The 24,011-nt window shown below is 43.0% G+C and overlaps 1 pseudogene; it reads right to left on the reverse strand.

Moving 5' to 3' along the window:
- Nucleotides 1-3,014: 3,014 nt before the first annotated feature.
- Nucleotides 3,015-3,134, reverse strand: LOC136646716 (5S ribosomal RNA; annotated as a pseudogene).
- Between the last annotated feature and the right edge of the window lie 20,877 nt (nt 3,135-24,011).

Consider the following 24,011-nt stretch of genomic DNA (forward strand, 5'->3'; position numbering starts at 1 on the left):
GGAAGGAGCAACTGGCACCAAGCAAGGAGGGGTATGCATTTCTCACAGGCACCAGAAGACCTTGGGCTGACCCTATCCCATGGTAAAGATGGAGCTACAGTGTCATCGGTAGGCACAGAATCCTGTTAGGTCATTGCAAGGCATAGAACCGCTGAGAACTGTTGCCTGACACATTTGTGCACACATGTACATGGTGCTGGGTGCATGCCACCTGTGTGTGACCCAGGCCAGTCTTGCGCTGCTTTGCTTGGGGTGCTAGCAAGGAAGCATCACGTCCAGCAATTTTTGGAGTGAGAAACAAATTTTGGTTCATTGGGGCAAATTTACCCCCCCCCCCACTTCCTTTGGTGGTAGGCTCATGAGAGATCTTCTGTTGAAAACGTCCAGGATAAGCCTCACCTTGCTTCATCAGGCAAGTTAAACTTGCTAATATTGCTACACCCTGGAACCCTCTTTTTCTTGCGCTGCCCTTCAAATTTGGTATCTGCATATTTTTCAGCAATAAATTTAGTGGAATATTTTACTCCATCCTGAATAGTCATTCAACATATTTCCTGTGGTAAAACAAATCTCTCACAATGTAAGCAGATGGCAATGTAGACTCTCAGTCCTGCTGTGTCAAGCTGAGACAGCAAATTTACACAGTGAATCATTGCTCAGGTTACTAGGTAAACCGTACTACCTTTAAACATCTGGGTCAGTTTCTTTTCAAGTGAAAGACAAAATAAATGTTGAATGAGGTATCATCAAAGGCTGAAAAACTCCTTAAGAGATTGTTGCTTGCCAGAAAGGAGGCTTGCACCTAAATTTCAATCAGCATAAACTCAATTTCCATTTGAAGAGTCAGGATAGACCCTTGTGGATCACATGGAAGATTTTCATTTTGATCTATGAAAATTCCATGTCACTTCAGTTAGGTGGTTTGAAATGGCAAATGTTTTTACCAGTCTTTAAATGCTTTTACAAGATTATCTACAGTAAAATGGGGGGGGGGGGGAACACTGCTGTAAAAATACCTTCATGATAGGATAAAAATACACAAGTTCTATCAGCACAAGGCATGGAAGGATTGGGCTATTACAGGAGAAGAAGATGAAATGCTAGTTCAGCAAAATATCGGGTTGCTTCCAAAGGACATTGGCCATGACAAAGCATCATTCAAATTAGGGGTACATGAGCATCCCAGTGTTTGATGTGAAATCAAGTCAGCTTCTGAACACATTAATTCAACTGATCACTTGCAAAAGTTTGAAAAAGTTCAAATGAAGAAAGTATCTTTGTGAGAAGTCATAGGAACATAAGGTTGTACCCAAATCCTGGTTTAAATGGAAAGATATGCATAGGCATCATCTTGTCACAGGGACAATGGTCCTTTCATGATACAAAGGCAATGAACACACCAATGGGTGAAGAACTTGTGTTTATTAAAGCAAGATACGAATAACTTCAAGTTATCAAAGCAAGCTGTCAACAGAGTACAAACAGGAAGAGCAATGATTATGCTACCTCTGTGGTCCTGAAGGCCCTAGAGCTCTCCTTCTTCCTCCTCTCTGGCATTCCCACAACCAATAGGGTGGTAGCCTCTTCTGCAGCTCAGGCTCACATCAAGATGTCAACTCAGTGAGTGTCTTGGTTAGGGTTTAACTAACCTAAGACTACATGCCTACTATCACATATAAAATAGTGGCATGTGCCTCTTGCTCCCATGTGTTCTGGTCTTGGACTGGTGCCCACAGCATCCCAAGTTATGATAAACAGCCAAGGAGGCATTGCCTTGATAAGCAGTGACTGCTGACTATTGCCAAAAAGCTACTAAGCATGAACTCAGCAATTCCACTTAAAGATTCATTCCACTTAAATTCCACTTAAACAAGTCCCGAAAGAGCAGGCTGATCATCGGGAAGAATTTGTGTAGACCACTTCTTTCTCGAAATACCAAGGTCTTGCAGTGATATTGCCACTACAGGCATGTCCAGTGAAGTCTTTGATATCTTTAGATCTAAGGCACATAAAAGTTACTTTGCACCTTGGTTCATTCACCCTAGCATCTTGCCACTGACTGGCAGGGTTTCAGAAAGTAATCTTTCTATACTGTACCTGGAGATTGACCTTGGGACCCTTCTTCAAGCAAAGCAGGTGGTCTACCAGTGAGCAATCAATGTTTCCTTAAAACAAACGCTGTGAAGGACGGAATAATCTGGATTTTAACCACTGTGTATATGTATGTGAGTGCATGCGTATGGAGCATTTAATCATAGGAACCTGCCTTCTACTGAGTTAAACTATTGGTCCAGCTATCTTAATAATGTCTACAACAACTAGAATCTGCTCTCCTGAGTTTCAGATATAAATTTTTCACTTTCCCAGAAGGAAACAGACTGAACCTGGGCCCTTCTGCATACAAAAAATGTTCTTTACCACTGACGTATGGCTTCTTTGCCCAAGCTATAGGTTCTCCACTGGTCAATTTGTCTGTGAACATTCAGTCTTTCAACATTGGTGTTGGTTTGGATTCTGTATGCAAACATTTGCGCATGGGAGTTCTTGAGCATCTCTGGTAGAATGCTTGCAACATCCCTAATAGAAATTCATGACAATCCTTTGGACAACTGAAGTCCCATTACAACATATAGCCCATTCCTATCCATTTCCTTCCCGCCAGTGCCCCAAATGGCGACTGATGCATCCTATGGGGGGGGGGGGGTGGTCAGCTGCAGAGGTCTCCTCTGGGTAAGCCTCCATAGTGCATGCGTGTGTGCGGAGGGTGTGTGTCTAGACTTGCTGTGGGGGCGGGGTTACTCAGACCTGTGCTAAATAGCTGACCAAGTTCACTTTGAGCTGCTCCACAGGATCAGGTCCGGGACAAAGGATGGGATATCGGCTGTACCAGTGCCACTGATCTTGTGGCCCAGTGCCTCTTGGGTCTGATTCAGGCTTTCTGGCCAGTGTTGTCAGCAGCGCACCAAGTGGCCCACTATGGTTGGCAACCGTCAGTCTCAAAAGACTATGGTATAAGCCTACAGCACCCGGTATTCCCAGGCGGTCTCCCATCCAAGTACTAACCAGGCCTGAGCCTGCTTGTCTTCCGAGATCAGACGAGATCGGGCATGTGCAGGGTAACAGTTGCTGCTTAGTGGTGCACTGTCAGAGCACATTTTGCTTTACGGCATTCAGAGCCAGCAGAGGACGATGTGCACCATTGGAAGGTAAGTATAGGATTGGGCCCTTAGTCATAACTTTATTTAGCTACAACCTGGTGTTTTTAACTTATCTGTAATTCTGTTTCTCTTTTATTATGTGCCATACATGTGCTATACAGATCAAGGTTTCTTATTTCCTTTGTATTTTTGTTCACAAAACGAAAAAGAAAAGGCAGGCTTTAAAAAGAAGAATTTTAAAAAATGGGGAGAGTACAAGAGAGGGACAGATACTATGCACAGATCCAAACACTGGAGAATAAAAAGAGGTAGCGCACTTTTTGCATGATTGTTTATCAACATCAATAAATCTACAGCAAGAGGGGCTAAAAGATGATGACAGCTCTGCTTTATATCCTAGAAAAGTGACAGGAGGGAAATCAAGCTGCAATGTACATTTGGGTCAAGGCTCGTATCAATGGCAGCATGATGAAGTTTCAAAAAGAACAGCAGGCGCCTTAGATTAAGTTCAAAAGGAGTTTGGAACAAAAAAAGCTGGGTGTATTTCTTTCTAGCTTTCCTGGCAGAGGGACTAAACCCTGAGTGATTTGTGAAGGAAGCCCTCTGGGGATTTGTGCTGCTATACAAAAAGAATAAGACTTCAAATGTAGGCTTTTTCCTAAAGAATTCATAACAGCAAACTTGATGCCAGACAGGACACTTCCTGCTGGACTGTGCAACAGCCAGTAGAGACTGCCAAAACGGAGCAAGCTCCTAGACAATATTAACAAGGAGAAATTATCAGGTGACCTCCCAAACCTTAATGCCAGCTTTCCAAAGAAAGCATGGATGAGAATTCACAGGACTGGCTGTGGTCATTTTTGTAGCACTCGCAAAGGCACTGAAGGATCAAAATATGCTGAGGCAAGAGTTGCAGACCATGCCAATATTTTAAACAGTGTCGATATGCAGCAGGAGTTCCAGACAAGTTTAATTTGTGTGAAATCTTGAGCAGGAAAGGATGTCAGAGGGACTGCAAATACCAAACAATGACACTGAATAGGTGTCCCAAGGCAGATTTATATCTTTCCAGCCACAGCTCTTTGGCAACAAAAATGATTTGCCCACCACCCCAGCTGAGCACTGCGCTGGGTACCTTTTCTTGACGAATCGCCTTCCTCTGACTTCTCTGATATTTTTCACATGTGGAACTGGGAACATGTTTATACTGCTCACAGCTGAGGGATTTATCCCCCGAGAACTGGCTCATACAATGGACACATCTGCCGGGGAGCTGCTGGTGTAACAGAAGGATGATCAGAAAGGGTCAGATAACTTCTTCAGACAGGTGGTCGCTGATTAGGATGTCCCCAAGGCATCCAAGAAATGCTTCAATTCAAAAAGAAGATGCTAATTCCAAATCTGAATGGAAAGCATGACGACCTGCCCCGATACTCTCTTGTGTAACACTTCCAGCAATTGAGCGTCTCGCTCGTTTAATGTAATGTTCTGGCCCTGGTTTGTATCAGTTCTGTCTCCATACTGACCAGCTCTTATCTAAGGGCACTTTCAGTAACACCCAAGCCACAAAGTGTCAATGCCTGTAGTTGGAACCTGTAGCTGCTAATGAGAAAGTGGCTCACACCTGGCCAATGTAAGGTATAAAGACGAGCTATGTAAGTAGTCTTTATACCTTACATTGGCCAGGTCGTGAGCCACTTTCTCTTAGCACGCTCACAGGTTCCACAACATACAGGCAATGACCACTATCCCGTAGGCTGGGATCTGCTGCATTACAGTAACTAAGTAGCCTCTTCTCAGATAAGTGTAATTATTCTATGGTATGGTTTGGTATGGTATGGGTAGGAGGTGTGTTCCAGGCATTTCCCCTTGCCAAACTAGCCAATTGCCCCAAAGTCTATCACCTATGGGGAGAAACATGCAAGGAATGCCCCCCCCACCCACATACATAGGACAGGAGTGATCGTCTAGAGCCAGAGATATTGATGGGAAAAGAGCTTCTTGGAAAGTAAAAGCTTCAGTTGGAACAGTGGAGATATTGGGCATGGCCTCAGAGGTCAGCTGTGGATCCCGGCATGAGCGTGGGCCTGCAGCCAGTTCCCAACAATGGTTAAGTTTGAATGCAGAACGATGGCTCTGTAAACGATTCAGGAATAGCCAGTAATGATTCAGGAATGACCAGTATAGATAACAAAATTGGGAGAATAAGCATAGAAACTAATTGAATCTAAAAGTGTCCTCTGTTGATCTGAGGTAACTTCCTAATCTAATAATACTTCAAAGACAGAAAACATGGCTGCCCTACAGTCAAATGGAATTTTAAAATTAATACCTCCCCCCAAAAGCATAGATTAGCCACCGGGTAGATGGGACTCGTCAGCCTGGGAAGGCAGCTCATCTGAGAGAAGGAAAACTCTGATCCCAAACCTCCACTGCCTTCTGGCTACATCCAGTTATGGAAAAGGCTCCAGGAGTCAACCTCGAGGCAAAATCCGGAGCCGGAGTCCCTGAGGCAGTTCATGGCTGAACACAGTCACGTTCTGGCAACTCCTGCGACGCCACTGGAACCAACCGTATTGGCCTCTGCCTTTCCTTTGGACCATTTCAGTGATGTGGAGAGGGGGGATTTGCTGCATGGGTAACAGCCTATCCTCCATACCTACTTTACCCAGGCTTCGCACACTAGAGAGGACACTCTGTTCCAGAACCACCATTCAGAGCGTGACACCATAGTCTTCCGAGACTGAAGGATGCCAACAAATCCCAAACATCTCTTCATTGTGAACACATCTCATGTCCTAACGCTCTTATTTCACATCTTTTCATTTAGCAGATATAATTTACTGATCAAATGCAGAGCAAAATGGCATGGGCACACACATCCCCAATTCATTTCACATCCCGAGTATCATAGCCAACACATTCAAATTTCAAACATTCATACTATCCCAACATGGCACTTCAGTTGCAATGGAGCCTTCTCAGGTTAACTTGCCAACTGTGTCCAATTTGCAAGTAAAATTTGCCTCCCTCCTTAATCTGTTTGGGTAGCAGGTCATCATTTTCCATTCATTTAATAATACATGCCAAATACCTTCCAAATGTTCGGTGCTTTCGCTAGCACATTGCCATTATATATTACTGGTACCACTGTTTGCTAAAGCATTTAGTGACTAAACGAGCCTAAGTGTCTTGATGATAGCAAAATGCATTTTCAGGACAGAAGTCAAGCAATCAAAAAGCCTATTGGCACACCATCCCGATCACAGACGAAGAAGCATTTGGGAAATCTTGATCTACCAAAGAGGATTTTAACCAAGATCTATAATTTATGAATGAAAGAATAAGAAATGTGTTACCATAGAGATGGCAGTTAAATAGGATCAGTTACTGTAATACTAATTAAGAATGATGGTTTAAAATCTAAACACTTTTTTTTAAAAAACTGGAAAGCAGTTCAATTCTCCCTCCCTTTCTTTCCCCGTGAGCTAAAAATGCTCTGAATAATTGTTAGGGAAAAACCTAAGCATTGCTCATAATTTTTTTTTAAAGGTCCAATGTCAGCTGTACTGTTTCAAATGGTTGTTGTTTAAAATGACATTATTTCTCTGGTTTCCTGGAGGTATTAGAAATTGCAATAGAAAAATAAATAATTTGACATACTAGGTGCTGTTATTGAGATAACTGCAACCTTTACACTTTCAGCCATAAATGCAAACCACAATTTGACCTAAATTCCACTAAAAAGCAAATGAAAGTGTTTCTGTAGAGTTCAGTATACTGAGAAATCTGCCTAACAGCACAATTCGAACCAACCTTCCAGCCCTGATGCAGGCGCAGGGCAGGCCCACAAAAGGGAACAAATGTTTCCTTACCTTGAGGAGGTCTCCTTGACTGCCCCCCTCATCACCCCATTGACATAGCTGCAACAGTCCTGAAAAATTGGTTAGAATTGGGCTGTTACTGTAACATTCACAGCACAATCCTATGCATGTCTACTCAGAAATAAGTTTCATTGTGTTCATTGGAGCTTATTACCAGGAAACGTGTATAGGATTGCAGCCTCAGGGCCCAATCCTATCCAACTTTCCAGCACCTGTGCAGTCACAATGGAGCCCCGAGATAAGGGAACAAATGTTCCCATACCTTGAGGAGGCCTCTGTGACTGCTTCCCCTACGCAGGAAGCAGTGCATAGCCCATTGGCACAGCAGCACCAGCACGGGAAAATTGGATAGGATTGGGCCCTCAGTCTACTATTTTAAAAGTGTATTCTTTTAATAAGTGTATTTTTCTGAGGAAAAGATGATGGTAATTTGTAAGAAGGGCTTGACTTGGCTTGGCTTGGCTTGAAGATAAAGCCAAGCTGTTGAAGAAGCACTTCTTAAACTATTACTGTTTTTAAAAAGAGAAATGTATTGCCTCCACCCCATCCCCACCATAAAGCACGAGACAAGCAGGTTTTGGGTTAAACAGGTCAAAATTTTATTGACATATACACATAAGACTTGCTGTGGTCCTAACTATTTTGTCACTCCATCCCCTTTTGGTGCAAGTTCCCTTCCTCGAGAGAGAAGGAAGGCTGCAGTGTATTCCCCCAGGAACAAGTAAATGGACATCTACAATGACAGCAGCTTATCAGTACCAACCCCAACAGGGGATTGAGGGAGATCTGGATTGCAGTCCTCTCACCCACTCCAGCAAGCTGAGAATTCTTTCAGGTTGACTTTACAATCCATGAACAAGGGTTTCCAGCCCGCTTCCCTGAGTCTAGAACCCTCCAGGGACCAGTTTAACCCCCCATGCCCCCAAATGCACACCAATCTCTAAACCTAAATCCTACTTGCACCATACATGCCAGGTGTGACCACCTGGCTAAGATAAAAGCACAAAACTACTTGGCCAATCTTTTCACTGAAGGTGGTGAAAAAACTTGCTAACCCAGGCCAATTGGGCAGAGAAGAAATAATTCCGATTCAGCCCCCTATGGACGATCAGCTAATATCAGACCAACCTCCTGGGTGGAAGGGGCCATTTGCAGAGAATGGCAGACTGAGGGAAAGATGCCCAGGCAGCAACAGAAGCTACTCAGGCTCCACTCCCACTGTCCAGGCAACACCAATAGGCTGCCATGTTACTGCTTTCCTCAGGTTATGGAAGGGTACCGCAAAATGAAAACCCCCTAAGAAAACCCCCAACCTTGTTGTTGGCCCCATCCCTAAGCATTCGTTCTAAGCAATTCATTTTAATAATTTCAAAGCAATTAATTCTAGGAATGAATTAGACACTTGATAAAAGATGCAACAACTTATCATTTGACTCACCCTTGAAGAGGAAATCGGGTTTTCTGTGCCACTGTGTTTTCTAAGAAAAGAAGAAACATAATGTCTGCATACAGCTCAACAGATTTTGTCCTGAGAATGTAATACAGAAGTGTGAGCCAGCACCCTCTGTGTATGTATGCAAGTCTATGATACTCATACAAATGGCTTCTTTCTTGAATCTTGCAAAAGTTGCATTCTGTTTTGTGAAAACAACATCACAGAGCAATGCTTAGCCATCAAGTCAGGCACAGACTTTCCCAGCTTTTGTGTATTTGAAAGACTGAGAGGCACAACCTCAGAGAGTCATGTCATCAGTAAACTTTGTATCCTCTTGAATAACTGGACAAGAGGCACTTTTTCAGCTGGTAATTGACATATTTAGCAGAGGAAGAGTAACAGTCTTCCCAGCACAGTGTCTTTTCTAGTGGTTGTTGTTCCGCATCTTTTTAGACTGTGTGCCTTCTTTTGGGAAAAGGAGCCATTTAGTTATTTGATTTTGTCTGTAAACCACTTTATAAAATTTCTGATTGAAAAGCAGTACAGTCTGACCTGGGTATCTGTGGGTCCAGCATCCACAGATTTGATTCATTTCAGATGCCTTTGGATACCAGAAGTCCAAATTTAAATCCCCTTTTAAAAAAAAGCACCAAAATTGGGGTTCCTACCTTTTCCTGATGCTTTCTGGGGTAAACCTGGGAAAAGAAAGGAACATCTGTGCGACCTGGAAGGGGGTCCTTCAGTGCTAAAAACACCTTTACTGTACAGGTTTGGTGCAGTTTGGTCACAGAAAGCTGGGAACTCTGATTTTGGTGCTTTTTTGTTTTTAAAGGGATCTAAATTTGGATACTGGTATCTGCAGATTCTGGTATCCATGGGGGGGAGAAGGAATTCTGGAACAGAATTCTTGCAGATACCAGGGTCTGACTGTACATGAATGCTCATCCTCATAAATAGTGGTTTATTATGATGAGCATTCTAGTAATTTGAGGCTGAGGGACTTCCCAGTTGTGTTACATAGTCAATATTTTATGTCTGTTGACTTCCTTTTGATTCAAGGCCTGCAGGAGAATCTTACATAGTTAGCGGAACAAAAGGTGCCGCGTTATTGAAAGTGCACACTGTATTTTAAACTTCAAAGTGCTCCTCATAGAGGAATCCAACTTTCAAGAAATGGGTTTAATTGCAGCCATCTTCAAACAAATTGAAGAATAACCAGAAGCTAAGTGAAAGATTTATTTAATAATCTCAGTGAGAACAATCTCAAAGCAGCTGAAGGGCTTTAACAAGGACTAATGAGGGCACCTGAGGAATCTATCTGGTTTTGGTTAACACCGTTATTAATTTTTGCAGGGGAAGAGTGGGAGTTCAAAGTCCATGCCATTATGGCTTTAAGGTAAAATGTAGTCAAAATGCTATGGTTGAGCTAAAGCTCCAATATAGACTTTGTCTCTTTATGGGTGTGGAAGTAAACATTAAAATTAGAGTTTTCAGCTCTTGATGCTCAAACATCTCATGGTTTTGAAGATATGAAACCTCCATCATCTGTGTTTTCCCAAAGTTGTGTGACAAGAAAAACCACACTGGTTGCAGGGGCAAAGGCCTGCACTCCCCCCCCCCAAGTGACGGTGGGTGGCAGTTTCTCCTCATCCCTGGCCACTGAGGACATCCCTGGAAGTTCTGTGATGTTATAGGATCTTTGGGTAATGCTCCTATTTGCAGAATAAAAGTTCCAGGCACAACAGTGGTATGGGTCTCTCAGTCACTTGTACTGCCACTGCATCTCCTACCGGGGGTGGATGGGGGGGCTGGTTTTAGTAATCTGGAGTTTCACTTTTCTCAAACAAGAACACTGCATACAGGCAGGAAGCTTGTTGCCCGAATGCAAACCTTTTCAACCTTTTTTTTCTGTGCCCCATCAACACTTTCCCAGATTAAGTGGACTTTTGGAGTCCAAAACTAGTCAGAGTTCACCATTAGTACAGTCGTGTCTTGCTTAGCGACAGAGATACAAACCAGTACCCTGTCAACAAGCAAGGCTTAATGCTATACGAAGCCTCCGACGATGAGGGAAAGCTGCACTCCTCTTGCCCCTGAAGCTTTTCTGAGACTCACAGAGGCTCAGAATTCCCCAATTGTGCGAGAGACACAAGTTCTCTTTTCCCAAGGAAATTGGAAGTTGCGCCTCTCATGTGATTTGGGTATTCTCTGTGTGGCGAGGGGAGCTCGCCTTGCCTTAGGAGGTTGGCAAGTGTGTGCAGGGACCAGCGGTAGCATCACATACGCAGCCCGTCACTGGTCGGAGCATCGCAAAGCAGCACTCATCTGTATTCTTTATTTGGCTTTGAATAAGTAGAAAGTTGCATACCTTTATAGAAAGTTTTATTTTACCTGGACCACATAATACCATATAGGAGTGGTTCAGGCAGCCATGGTGTTGGGAGGACCAGAAAGCGGTCCTTAATTTTATTCATAGCAGCTACAGGATAGAACTAGAAGCTGCGATAGTCAACAGGGAGCATTTGAACATGTGTAGACTCTGCCTAAGGCTCTTGAGTGAACCAGATTACTGTCAAATCTATTTTACAATTTTGATTAATTCAGGTTATGTTCCATTCAAGTCTCTTTCAATATTGAGCTTTTATTGGTGACAAGCAACTCATTCATGGTTTTTGTTTCTATAGGAACATCTGTGCATTGGCCCTGGTAATTTACAGACACAGGACACTACTTTATGCTCAGGCCATTGTTCATCTAGTTGTTTTTTTTTAATTGTATGTGCTGACTGGAGTTTTGGCAGGGCTCTTTAATAATAATAATAATAACAACAACAACAACAACAACAACAACAACAACAACAACAACAACAACAACAACAACAGGTATTTATATACCACCTCTCTTGGTCTTTATTCAAGACTTTATTCAAGGCGGTTTACATAGGCAGGCTTTATTAAATCCCTATTAAATAGGGATTTTTACAATTTCAAAGAAAGTTCTTTCTTTCAAGAACAACTACATTCAAGGTGTTTCATTCCAATCTGGCTTCACATTCTGGCCTCCATCCTCCCATGCTCAGAGCAGATGGATTAGCTCGGCTTCAGCTTGTCAGCTGCTTCAAGGTCGCACGGTGCCGGTGGCCTCGAACTGGTGACCTTGTGGATGTTATCTTCAGGCAGACGGAGGCTCTACCCTCTAGACCAGACCTCTTTCCTGGTCAATTGAGGATGCCCCTATCTGGACATGTCAAGAATTGCATCTGTTACCTTCTGTATGCAAATACTCCCTCTACCAGTGAGCTATGACCCTTCCCTAGTTGTCTTCTACAAGTGAGAACATTTAGAATTATCTTTTATTGCTAACAATGGCTTTGTTTTACGTTTTTCTTCAATGTCATTGATATTTACTGTACAGCATCTTAGACTGATTGCTTAAGATGACTTCTTTTATACATTGGTTTACATTTCACCAAGATGGATCTCCATTGGGTATTTCTTGCTTATGATTCCAATTTCTCCGGGTCCCATTTATATTGTTCCTTTGCCGTCTTCAGCGTTCACCTTGCTGTCTAATTTATCATCTACTCATTTCATTAGCATGCTTTTCACTTCCACTTGCAGATTATTAATCAAGATGTTAACTAAAATGATTTCTTCAGTATCATCTTAGACATTTCCAACCACTCTAAAATCAGTCGTTTGTGACTCTTTCATTGTAAACTTTCCTTTGGACACATACTGTTGGATGCTCCTTCACTTGTGTGTGCCTGTAAATAAAAGCAGAAGTCCTGCACTTCCTGGTTTGCAAAAACAGTGTAATGCCAGACGCATCTGGCGCACCATGGCAGATGTGGCAGTAGTTGACGCAGGAGCTTGTGTTATCAGGTAGCATCACTGGTTGCACCATCTCTGCTCGATCCTGATGGGAATCATGGAATAGGGAAGGGGGTCATAGTCACTGATTCCTTTAAGCTGCATGGCCATGCCGTTCAAAGCCCTGGGAAGCTAAGCTCCACACAATTCAGGGTCTGGCATTCCCAGAAGTGTGACATCATCGCTGTGCATCCCAAAATGGTGCCAAACCACCAGGCATCAACCTATGAGGTCCATGCAGTGGCACAGAATCCTTAGAGGAAATATTGGTCAGAGTCCCAGTCTGGATCATGTACCCTCCCTTTCCCCATAGCTGCTTTTTGTTATGTGAAAATTCCCCTTCCCCACCCCATTATTTCAGCCCTTTTTTTGTTGTAGTCTGTATTCTTCTTGCAACACTGATTTTTTTTCTTCTCCCCCCCCCCCCAGCTTAAAGCACTTCCTTCCCTAGCAATTTTCTTACTTAGGGTGCTTCAGATGACACTTTGCTGCTATACTCTGTGATAAATCCAGGGCAATAAAGACGGACATCAGTAAATGATCACTTCTTGATGACCACTTGACTGATCCTGGTCAGATGCTCTAAGAAAATATGTAGTAAATGCTCAAGGTCATTCCTGTGGTTATGGAGCAACAATTGTGTATACAAAGCCAGGCCTCTGGAATTATCACTGTATGTATGTCATAGGACTTAGTGGCATACATGCTTTTTCTGAATATTCTTTTGTTTCCTCTCTGATCAGTCCATGTGCTTTCTGCATTTTCTTTTACGCGTTCAATGTTCAGCATTTTTTGCCCAGACAAAACGACTTACAGTGCAACTCTGAGCATGTTTACCTGGAAGTAAGTCCCTCTGTGTTCAAAGGGGTGTACTCTTTGAACACAGTGTGCGTAGGATTGCAGCTTTAATAAGGCAACCTCTGACTAGATAAGGTAGCTCAATTTTCTTTGCCTGTAAATAAATCAGGGAAGAGTCCCACTAGATTCCAATTAGTGGGGACATGCAATGCGGGGTGGCATATGAGGCAGAACTATCTCACTGGTGTCCTCCATGGACAACTTCAGCCTATTCTGGTGATCCCATATGTAATCCACCTACTTATTCGGGTGCAAGCGAGTGGACCACATGTGCGATCACCAGTTAGGCTGTGGCGATTTTTGGAGGACTCTGGTAGGGCGGTTCCGCCTCTTCTGCCACCTCCACATGACACATTTCTGATTTTGGACCCCAGTTATTATCATTGGGGTTATTATCACTCTTATCATTATCATACTACATTGTTCTGGTTATATGGTCCACAATGGTTAATTTTTACCATTTAATAAGAGAGTAATTAATGACTTTTCTGTTTCATTTGGCCACAGTACCCATAGATAATCACACAACCCAATGTGTGCATATACTGAGTTTCTATGGGCTATCTTTCAACTACTGAAGCCTGAGGTTTCCTTCCATATCTATAGTCACGTCTGGAAATGAGTTTAGTTTATAATCTTTATTTTATCTACTACAAAGACTGATTTCCACCTGCCTTTGTATGCAACTCTGAAACCAACAGTTTCTTCTTGTTTCTTGAGATGGTAAATGTAGACTAAATTCTGTACAGTATTCGCCTGTTCTTTCCAAAATCTTTGTATGGTTTTGGTGTTGCTGCCCAACACGTGTTTCACACCTCTTGTACTTATTTCTTTTCTCTGCACAAAAGAGTACTAGACCTTGTACTTACATAAGATTTAAGATCCTTGTTCAAGATACTTCATTTAATTAATTGCTGCAGTGGTGCTTTTTTTTTTTTATCACTCCAAGTCTACAATTAGAGTTCCTATCTTATCAGGCTACTTAAGCAGCCTTATATTAAAGTTGCTGGCTTGGTGTCCTCCTTTTCCTTGTGTTACCAAGGGGAAAAAAAGCCTCAACTTACTAGAACTAATGAAAAGCTCTCAATGTATTCAAGGGACTGGGGAAGAAAAGCACAATTATTTCATATAGTTTAACTAAGTTTCTTTTGTGCCCTACAACCTTATCGAATCCATGTTTAGAAAAGTTGCAGGGGACATTTATTTATTTTTTATTAAACAGATTGCTCAAAATGTTCTTTGGCTGCAACTGTATTCACCCAGTCTGGGAGTAAGTTTCATGAGTACAGTGGAACATTTTTTCTGCGTGAACATGCATATGATTTCATGGTTACTCTGTGGCAACTTTTGTGCCAGAAGACCTTCATGTATACATGTTTACATGGTGCTGCCTGCCTGCCAGGAGAGCATGGTTCAGACTGGTAATATGATTATTTGCTGGAACAATGGCAAAACACTTGGGAACCACAGACCAGGAAGGCCATATTTTTGATTAAAGTCAGGTAATCACCCTTCCAATTGATCGAATGGAATTTGGTCTGTTTTAGAATGCTCATGCAGACTCCTTACATTCTGCTCCTTACATTCAATGGGTGTTTTCACAGCTTCAAAAACCAGATGGAACATACCAGTTCCAAATCCTGTTGGAACAGCAAAACTGCATCTTGTGAGTACAGCCTAAGAGCTTCTAACTTTAGGAAAACAAATTTAGCAAACCAAAAGAAGTATTCTTTACTCCAACTGTCCTTACCAGCCCCATGAATGAACTTCCATTAAGGATGTACATAAATGAGTCACATCTTCAGTGGCTCAGCAGGGGTTCTCAACAGCAAAGGAGAATTTCTTGATTAGTTCACCCCACCCAGGATTCCATAGGGTAATATTTATATTTATATTTATATTTATATTTATATTTATTTATTTATTTATTTATTTATTTAACCCTAGGCACTATGACCTCATGTTCTTTGTTCTCTGGTAGATTCTTCTTCATTACCGAACCTGTTCCTCAACCTGCCTTGGTGTCCGTATATCACTAATGCGCTGGGTCCAGTCACCTCCGTTGGTGCATTGCTGGGTAAGGGGAAGGGTTGCCTTTGGTGTGGCAAGGCAACATGTGAGACAGTTGTGGACCTATCATAAAGTCCGATGGGGCAAAAGCCCCAGGCACGAGGTGCTAGGGCCCTGCGTAAGCCACTCTGAGACTCCTGACGGGGGCGAAAACTGTGCTTCCGGTTTTCTGGAAGCACAGTTTATAGCGTCTGGGAACCTCACAGAGGTTTTTCCGACATGGGTGGAGGTCACACGAGGTTCCATGAGCCTCTGGTGAGTGGGGGTGGTGGATTTCTGCGTGGGGGGTGGTGATAGCCTTTGGGGTGGCACTATCATGGACCTTTACCCTGGGCATGGGGTTGGGGAGGTCCGCTGCTGATGTGAGAGGGCATTTTTTTATGAGAAATCATGGGTCACCTCTGTAGTCATAGTGACTTTTGTTCACCACCACACAACTAGAACCAGATCACATATCTCTGGGATTAGGGACACTGCTTCCAGTTCAAAGGGGATGGATTTCAGGCAGATCTGAGTCATGACACCTCTCCTTAAAATTACTCCCAGCAACTCTGCTTTCTATGCCTGTTGTCTGTAAGTGTACCTAATTACAGATTTCTGAATGTCAGTAGTCAGAACATTTTATAATATATTTGTACAATGGAAGCTTAAAGGTCAAGAAGTCCCAGCAGGAATGCCTTTGGGCGGCAAGGTCCAAATATTATACTTTCTGTTTAAAAATAAGAAACAGTGTATGACTTCCAGCACAATCGAAGCACTTTGTCAGCTATCCATCTGAGTCAGACTATGAACATTATGCTACACATTGGAAACTTTTGTGTCTTTCAGTGGTGCCTTTCTTTCTATCCAGCAAAGAATTTCAGGAAATGACTCTCAGTAGCTTTTTACATGGAGCTGACATAACATAAGCTTTTCCCCCATAAAAGTAAGGAGTTGCATACATGTGGCACAGGAGTTGACTAAGGAAGAAAACTAAATACTATGTTATATTATCATAGTTGAGCTCCATGTACAGCTTGAAGTATTATTATTAGTAGTACTAAGGAAATTTTTTTAGTGCTTTTCAACAAGAGTAGTTCACAACAGTAGCAGAACTGCTATTCACTGAATGGGGTAAATGACACAGGTGCAGAGGCCTGCACACCTCTAGGACCATGCGGATGCCTCTCCAAGGTGCCAGGTGCGGTCAGAAACTGTGTTTCTGGTTTGCCAGAGGCTCCGTTGAAGACTGTGGGGAAGCCTCAGGCTTCCCTGGTGCATTCTGGAGTCTCATGAGGCTACATAACATTGTAGTGAGTGGCGGGGGGCAGAAGATCCGCACATGAGGGGGTGGCATCTCGTGGAGGGCACCACTGCAGATCTTTGCCCTGGGTACGGGGCTGGGGAAGTCTGCCACTGGTACACAAAGCAGTTTACACGGCAAAATTAATCAGTAAATTGTTCCTTGTCCTCAAAGGGCTCATGATGCTAGCGTTCAATGCTACGCATTCAACTACTGTGTGAAACCATCTATGTTGGATCCTTGTCATTATTACCTCTTATAGCGCTGCTTTCCACAGCAAATATGTTCCCGTTTCCCAGGAACATAGGCACATCCAATTTTACCCATATACATAATAGGAGATACTATTGTACTATGAAATGCCGCTTAGAACATAAGAGGATTGCACACCTTCTGAGTAATTTAAAATGACATGTACCACATGTTATAGTTTAAAACATTCACACTGTCCACAAGGTATAAATTATTATCAAATACAAAGTGCACAGGCTGTTAACCACGTTGCATTTCCAAGTTGTAAAGAATACTTGTAAGGGACACATTCACATCCCAGAAGTCAGATATGACAAAGATGCTCTGGCAGGTCAAAGGAAGCAATACATCCCCTGTGCATGAAGTCTGAAACATTGTTTTGCCCTCCCCCTGCTGGGTTTTCAGGCACCCTCCCCTGCCACCTCCACTAATGCAACTCCCTGATCTGATCCTATCTTCATAGGATTTGATGGGATAAAGTAAGTACAACCTGTCATATTGATGGATACTTTATAGTTAATATTAATTGCTTCAGGAAAGTTTGCCAGGAAGAACAATTGCTAGCTAGTGCAAGAGATAAATGAAGCTTATGCCACAATGCTCCGTGGGTTGAAGAGTCTCCTTTTATGTCACCTTCCCCATACAAATCTTTCCAAAGGGATTCTTTTTCCTAGTGATTTATTGCTACTTTGTACCTTCTGCGATACCGGGTATCTCACTGGTGGCAATGCCTATCAGAATGGCATGGCTTTAATATATGACTATAATTGGAGCATAGTCGGGAAATGCTTAAATGGCGTGCTTATCTGATGTCGTAAGCAAGGCTATGATCCCAGTCATAACGTTTACATTTGTATAACACTTGTTCAGTTACTAAAAAAAAAAAAAAAAAAATCACATGCATAATCATGATATTCTACCTACAACAACCATGTAAGCTGATCATCTCTATCCCCTTAATAATAAGGGGGTGGCTTGCTTAATGGCTTGCTTAATGTTGCCTAAAGCTTCCTAGTGAGTTCTGGCTAAGCACAACTCAGTCTCTGTGAGCTCAGTCTCATAGGCCCAATCCTACCCAACTTTCCAGTGCCAATGCAGCTGCGCCAATGTGGCATTTGTCCTGCAGTGAGGGGGCAGTCATGGAGGCATCCTCAAGGTAAGGGTTTACCTTACCTTAGGCCTGCACTGTGGCTGTATTGGCACTGGAAGGTTGGATAGGATTGGGCCCATAGGGCATGATCCTAACCAGGTCTACTTAGAAGTAAGTCCTATTTTGTTCAATGGGGCTTACTCTCAGGAAAGTGTGGTTAGGATTGTAGCCATAGTCACTTTGCGATGCTATCTCCAATTTTCTTGTAGGACAATCCTGTATGGCTGTGGTATATGTGTGAATGATGTAAACCACATAGACAGGGTCAGTGCAGAGGGCCAAATAACCCTTCCTATTAGTCATTGCCCCACATGGTGGTCATCTGATCATCACAGAGAGAGAGAGAGAGAGAGAGAGAGAGAGAGAGAGAGAGAGAGAGAGAGAGAGAGAGAGAGTTCCATTATTCACTTGTATGTGGCTGCTGCGATGGATTCTGCATGACTGTAGGTTCAGGGACCCACATTTAGAGCCAATACTGCTATAAATGAATAAAAGTTATGGTTTCTGGACCCATGCACTGGCACATGTCAGGAAGGCCTTTGGGCAACCGTCAAACTCAATAAAACACTGTCAGAAAGAGTGTGATGAGATTAAACCCATAGGTAATGAAACTGAGACAGAACTATGCTTGGTGTTCTGCAACTAATCAAACCCAAAATGACATATTAAATAGAATTGAATGTGAGCATTTAAAGCTCTCTTTCTAAATGGCATTGAAAGTAATGTGGTAGATGTATGGTTTAGGAAAACCAAATTTAAGAAAAATAAACTGCGCCTTTAGGGAAGCGTACATGTGTTACTACAAGAGAAAGCATTTGTGTTATCTGAATTCTCAGCCAATATATCCTTACCAGAAGGGGAAAAAGACTTTTCCAATAAAATGTCAGCATACAGTGTAACAAAATTAATGATTTAACAGCAAAGACATAAACACATTACTCCTCTGGCCTCCTGTGAAAACATATGCTAAAATATATTAAAACAAAGTCAACCAAAATAACTCTGTAATGGTATGACATACAAAACCACTGGGCCTGTGAATTCAGGTGTGCTCTTGCATCTTTGACTTGATTACAACTTTCAGGAGAAGATTAATTCTTCCTGTGGGTAGAACCTTTCATTTTATTCCTTCTGAGTCCAGTTCAGAGAATACCTGCATGAATTGGTTTTAAGATAACATTGTGAAATTTTAAAGTGATGATACTTGCTATTGAATGTATATTTTACTTCATAACCGATGATGAAGTAAAATATACATTATCCAGAAATACTGGATAACTGACAGTATAATCCTTTTTTTTTATGCTTTATATTTGTTAGAGGGCTTAGAGGGCAGGTCCTCTCATGGATTGAGAACTGATTGAAGACCAGGAAACAGAGTGGGTGTCAATGGGCAATTTTCACAATGGAAAGAGGTGAAAAGTGGTGTGCCCCAAGGATCTGTCCTGGGACCTCTTCAACCTCTTCCTAAATGACCTGGAGACAGGGGTGAGCAGTGAGGTGGCTAAGTTTGCAGACGACACCAAACTTTTCCAAGTGGTGAAGACTATTAGTGATTGTGAGGAGTTCCAGAAGGATCTCTCCAAACTGGCAGAATGAGCAGAAAAATGGCAGCTGTGTTTCAGTGTAAGTAAGTGTAAAGTCATGCACATTGGGGCAAAAAAATCAAAACTTCACATATAGGCTGATAGGTTCTGAGCTGTCTGTGACAGATCAGGAGAGAGATCTTGGGGTGGTTGTGGACAAGTCAATGAAAGTGTTGACCCAATGTGCTGTGGCAGTTGAAGGCCAATTCTATGCTTGGGATCATTAGAAAAGGTATTGAGAACAAAACAGCTAATATTGTCATGCCATTGTACAAATCAATGGTAAGGCCATACCTGGAGTATTGAGTCCAGTTCTGGTCACCACATCTCAAAGAGGACATAGTGGAAATGGAAAAGGTGCAAAAGAGAGCGACTAAGATCATTACTGGGCTGGGGCACCTTCCTTATGAAGAAAGGATACGGCACTTTGGAATCTTCGGGCTAGAAAAGAGACACCTGAGGGAGGACATGATTGAGACATACAAAATTATGCATGGGAAGGGTAAATTGGATAAAGAGATGCTCTTTACACTCTCACATAACACCAGAACCAGGGGACTTCCACTAAAATTGAGTGTTGGGAGAGTTAGGACAGACAAAAAAAAAAATTTCTTTACTTGGTGTGTGGTTGGTCTGTGGAACTCCTTGCCGCAGGATGAGAAGACAGTATTTGGCCTGGATGCCTTGAAAAGGGGATTGGACAAGTTTCTGGAGAAAAAATCCATTATGGGTTACAAGCCATGATGTGTGTGTGCAACCTCCTGATTTTAGAAATGGACTATGTCAGATGCAAGGGAGGGCACCGGGATGCAGGTCTCCTGTTATCTGGTGTGCTCCCTGGGGCATTTGGTGGGCTGCTGTGAGATACAGGAAGCTGGACTATATGGGCATATGGACCGATCCAGTGGGGTTGTTCTTATGTTCTTATGAGGGTCAAGCGCAGCAGCTGCAAGGCTTACCAGGACAACCCAATCCTTTGCAGCTGTACTCAGAAGTAGTCCCACTGCATTCAATGGGGCTTCCTCCTCCCAAGTAACAATGGAGCTCACAGCAGCAATGCGACTGGAAAGCGTGATTTCTACCAACTTCCCCTCCCCACTTCCCTGCCTCTTTTTCCTTGGACTTCTCCAGCCAATTCCAAGGTAAGAACCCCCTTGGGCTTCTCCTCCTACCCTCCCTCATTCAAAGAAACAAATCAGATCTCCCATGCTTCATCCAATGATCATTGGTTCCTTCAGAGATGGGCAAGAGAGTCTGGTTCCACCTCTCTCCTCCTGCTCAGATGCGAAAGCAAACATTAAACCTTCCCTGCCTCTTGGCTGGAAACTTCCTGCTGCTCACCTGGTCTGAATGATGGCCACATGAGGTTTTTCATGCCACGAAAACAGTAAGCAAGCACACCCATAGACACACAGACCTGAGTCCGCATGTGTAGGGACCGAGTGCCAAGTTAGGGGCCCTTGACTTGAGTGTTTTGCCTAGTCTTCCATACGCTTGACTCGAGTGTACATGAATCAGTAAAAAATGCTGATTTTTGCAACTTGGACTCAAGTCACCTGACTCAAGTTCCCATCCCTGTTTGACATGCACAGGTTCAAAGGTATGTAGACTGTAACCATAAGTAAAAATGACAAAGATCATCATTCTGTTGTACACTCAGAAATCCTACAGAAATGCTTGTACATATTTAGTGGCATCCAAGCTGATCTTTCCATTCAAGGATGTGCAGCCTATGAATGAAGGCTCCCTCCAAAAATGGAAGAAGGGCTTTGCTTTTGCAAAGGGTCCTTGTACAAGTGGAAGGGGACTTTGTGCAAGTAGGATGCTCATTCCATTCTTCAACAGAGTCTGTGTTCATGGAGTGCGCATCTGTGAATCAAGACATCCGTGAGTCCTAAGCACTCTCTAGGCTGGCACAAGCCCCTTGCACCGGCCCAGTACAATCACAAACATGCATCTCCTCTGGAGTCTGCTGGGCCAGAGTAAGGGCAAGTTCTGGCCTGTGGTTGTGCTGGCCCATCGAGGCTGCCTTTACCACGCTGCTCCAGGAAGGTAAGGTTGCACCAGCTGAGGGCAACCTTGCACTGGCACAGGGGGTGCAGTGGGAGGGTGGAACAAAGGTGTTCCAGGGCATACAGCAGGCAGGTTGGTGAGCGGGCCAGCTTGGGGAGGGGCGTGGGACCAGACTCCGGCACTTGCATCAGCAATTTCTCTGATGCAAATCTGAGTAGCCCAGTAGGACTGGCTGCAGCGCAACATGGGGTAAGGGGAGTTCATTCCCCTGACTCCAACTTGCACCACAGCTAGCCTCAGTCCCAACCCCGCAGTGGATATGGGGCAGGCCAGTTCCAGGGCAGGCCATTAGGATCGGGCTGTCAAAGTGTTACTCTGGATGCTTCTCAATATGTATAAGCATTTCTATAGGACTTTTTAGTGTATTGTGAAATGATGGCCTTTGATCATTTTTACTTTATCTATCTTCTCATTCCAGCATACTAGCATACTAGAAATATTTGAACATTGGAGCTTGGCTCCTTAAACTTTCAGCTTTAATCTGGCATTTGGCCTGGGATTTTAGAAAGGCATAGCAGGGAATGCGCTTCCCATTCATTATTTGTAATGGAACCTCAATACCAAGCAATAAGCACTCTGAGAATTGCATACAATTAAGCTTTATAAATGAGCAACGGTCAGTTTGCTTTTCTCCTAGGAGTTCCGTTTGCCTTGCTTGCGGGATGTGAAATGTGTCTGAGGTAAGTAGGTGATTAAAAGGCACTTATTTACTTAGCAGGGAAAATATCAATAAGAGTCAAAAAATGAAAAGGCAAGAATGAGAGAAATTGGACCATGTTGACATTCTTTGACTTTGTTCAAGTGCACATGTGAAAATCAATAGCTCTTCTGCATGGTTATTTACGGAAACCAAATCCATCCATGCTCTATCCAGTACAGGTTCCCATGAAATTCCAATGAAGTGAGATGAAATCCTCACTTCGTGAAGTGAAGATGAAGGCCTGAGCTGATGAAGTATTCTGATGTTGTCATATCTTTACTGATATGTAAAGATATGACAACCTATTGTCATATCGTTACTGACAAGTTGCCTCACCAAAATATCTGTGTAGACTATACAGCAGTGTTTCTCAATGTTCGCCCTCCGCCGTACCACTTCACACGGTCCACCTATTCAAAGCACCGCTGGAAGTAACTGGGCTGACATGCTTGCCAGTTACTCCTGGGTTGGGAGGCCATATGCGATGTGACAAACACCAGTAAGAGACTCAGGGTGGACAGGAGGGATATTTTGAGAGTGGAAAAGCATGCTACTGCTGTTTGTCGTGTCACATTCTTGGTCTCACTGCTGGGTGGCAGGGGTCCAGGGGTCCTGTGAATTCTACCAGGCACCATCTCAAATACCACTGGTAGTATGCATACCACTGGCAGAGAGACATTGCTGTACAGCATTCTAAAAAGAGCTCCTGGTAAAAGAGAAGAAAAAGCAGTTGACAATAAGCTGTGATACAAGTTGCTTTCTTAAAAGTTGCCTTTTAATACTTACATTGCCCAGGTTTTAATACACACGTTGTCCAGGTTTTAATACACACATTGCCTGGGTACCCACCACAAAAGACACAAGAACATGTGATTTGGAATAAAACGGACCACATTTATTGAACAACTGATCCATTTACAACTGCAACAGATCCTTTCTCCCCTATCAAGTGCGGGCACCTATCCTGAAGGGAGGAAGCTAACCTGCCCAGACCCTCTTAGGTGACACCATCCTGGCTCTAGACCCCTCCCCCCTCAGCCACCCAAGCTTTTCAAATGCCAACCATTGGAAAGGGGGTCAAGGAAGCTGAATTGTGGAGAAATCAATTCCATGCTTGCATTTTCTTTGCTGGATTGGAGGAGCATAATCTGAACAAATTTGCAGTCATTAAAGTACTTTGTAGTGATGTGTGCTGGCAAGTAACCAGTTAAAAAGGAACTGCATAATAATAATTGAGCAGAAATGCACTTTCCACCTCCATCAACAGCGTGTCTGGCTTTGTGCTCTGTTGCTTACGAGCAGATTCACTATTCATATTCCCCCCCCCCATTATGTAAGAAACCCTTTAAAAATTAAGAGAGTCTTTAATGACACTGTTTGGAACACTTGCCACTTATTATTCTTTGGGGTCCTTTTGATGTACACTTTGTTCTGCATCAAAGGAGTCAATCTCAATCAGATGCAAAAATCAGCATTCCAGCTTGACAAGTGTCAGTTTTACTCTTGATTTTCTTATCGCTTATCCCCAGTTTCAATGCATCTGCACAAAACATAAGCAAATCTTGAATTGCATCTCAACCCACGGTAGAAGGCATTTCTATGGCAATTTGACGGCATTATCTAAACTCTTTAAAAGTTCTTTTTCCACAATGCTATCTGAAAATATCCAGGTTTGTGATAAGCATTTGATA

This window comes from Tiliqua scincoides, chromosome 3, assembly GCF_035046505.1.
Source record: "Tiliqua scincoides isolate rTilSci1 chromosome 3, rTilSci1.hap2, whole genome shotgun sequence".
Taxonomy (NCBI): domain Eukaryota; kingdom Metazoa; phylum Chordata; class Lepidosauria; order Squamata; family Scincidae; genus Tiliqua; species Tiliqua scincoides.